Below are 2049 nucleotides of genomic sequence, written 5' to 3'. Positions count from 1 at the left end.
CATAACTCTAGAAAGAGCCAATTTCATTCAGAGTTAAGAGAGTCCATGGAACTCTTAAAAGATAAAAAGCGATGGAGATCTTCCTCTTGACAAACGGCTATCTCAGCAACTAGGCATCTGTTACCCTGGGCAGAGGATGGATCACCTGGGGGTTATGATGGAACCAGGGCTGTGGACTCTGTATGTGTTACCTGCTCAGGGCCTGGGTTTCCTCTTGTTTAAATGAGGAGATTGGGTGACCTCTATTCCACCTGTGAACTGTCCCTCACAGCCAATGCCTCAACCTCATTTTAGCTTCCATTTATCTGGTGCCTGGACTACAGCAGCACATCTCACCAACTCCAGTACCAGGCCCCTCCAACCACCCGTAACCCATCACTTTTCTAAAGCACAGATCCAATCATCTCCCTTCCCTACGTGATGCTCCTTTCACAGCGCAGTCTCAAGTCCTCAGTCAGCAATCTAGACCTTCGTCAATCCGCGTCCCAGCCCACCCCTGCACCCTCATTTCCATGGCCTCTCTACTCCGCAGCCCATCCCCAATGACTCCAGTTTTCCAAGGTGCCATGCACTTTCTCACCTGTTCGTGTTATTTCCCTTGCTCAATGACCCCCCTCCTCCTCTAGCCCACTAGACAAATCCCCACTCATCCTCCAAGGCCCAATCAAATGATAGTCTTTTTATCTGTGAAGTTTCCCCAGGGTCCCTAGAGTCAGTCGCCATTCAATTAGAGTCACCAGGTATTTTTTCCGTGTACTTTTACATCCTCTCTTGATTATTTAAATGACTTCTGGAGGCAGGGATGGCACAGCATTCACATTTCCATCCCCCAAGCCCAGACTAGAGTTTCACTCATTCATTCACAGGTACACCTGGCACCTGGTGTGGAATGAATGAACACACAAACACATCAGATCGATGGACAGATGTATCTGGAGGGTCCTGTCCAGCTGTCATTACTGGAACCCTCATAGTTTCCTATGAAGTGAAGCTGCTGCAGCCAAGAAGAGAAGTCCAGTTTGGAAACAACCAGACTACAGGAAAGCTGACCTGCCTTTCACCTCATTCTAAGAAAAGGTGCCGCTTACCCTCCAGGTCACTTCAGAATTTGCCTTTCCCATGAAGTCAGGGCACACCCTGCCCTCTGGGTAGCAACTCCCTCCTCCAGTTCCTGAAAATGATTCATTTTCATATCAAACAAGACAGAAGCTCTAGGTGCCAATTAAGTTTTTTTAATTTCTGGGGTTTTTTTTCTTCCTGGGAACTAAACAAGAACCATATTCTTTGGAAACTCATTAGAAGAATAAGTTACTCTGGTGACCTCCTGGCACAGAACTTGGTACCGCATTAAGCTGCCACAGTTACAGTTAAAGATCTTTATCAAGATGGGCCATCGGCTAGAAAATAATAGATTTAAAAACCCAGCTAAATTACACACATGAGGACTTCCCTGGTGGTCCAGTAGTTAGGACTCTGCGCTTCCACTGCAGAGGGCCCAGGTTCAATCCCTGGTCGGGGAACTAAGATCCCACGTGTGGTGTGGCCAGAAATAAATATATAAAATACACACACGGACAGAGATTCAATCTTATTTCTTATCTATAAGTAGCCAGAGCAATTTAGCTGCCCCATCACATCCTGGACTAAGCCTTCCTGTCCTTCCATGTTTAATCCAAGGCCCAGCCCTTCCAATAAGCTCCCGCACACGTTCCAGAGAACTCAATAAGCCCTTCATCTGTACCACTCTCCTGGTGTTTTTTTATATTCTAAACAGGTACTAACACATGTTTATCAACCTAATAAAGTCTAACTGCCTACAAGCTAGACATTCCCTTCAAACATCCTCAAACTTCACCTTTATAAAAGTAGTTCACTGAACAGACATTTCTTGAGCACCTAGCATCTCCTCTGACAAAAACAGTAGACATTTGTTGACATTTTACTTTAGTCCTGGTCTTATACATATTACTTATACCAGCGGTCCCCAACCTTTTTGGCACCAGGGGCTGGTTTCCTGGAAGACAATTTTTACACGGACCGGGGCGGCGG

General features: G+C 46.0%; 1 non-coding gene across 1 annotated transcript; it reads left to right on the top strand.

Moving 5' to 3' along the window:
* Positions 1 to 1447: 1447 nt before the first annotated feature.
* On the top strand, positions 1448 to 1520 carry TRNAG-UCC (transfer RNA glycine (anticodon UCC)). Its single transcript has one exon. It is a non-coding gene; the product is annotated as a tRNA-Gly (tRNA).
* The last annotated feature ends 529 nt before the right edge of the window (positions 1521 to 2049 follow it).

The sequence above is a fragment of the Lipotes vexillifer genome, unplaced genomic scaffold (assembly GCF_000442215.2).
Source record: "Lipotes vexillifer unplaced genomic scaffold, Lipotes_vexillifer_v1.1 scaffold388, whole genome shotgun sequence".
In the NCBI taxonomy this organism is placed as follows: Eukaryota; Metazoa; Chordata; class Mammalia; order Artiodactyla; family Lipotidae; genus Lipotes; species Lipotes vexillifer.
Note: the sequence above shows the minus strand (reverse complement) of the source record. Positions and strands in the feature narration are given on the sequence as shown.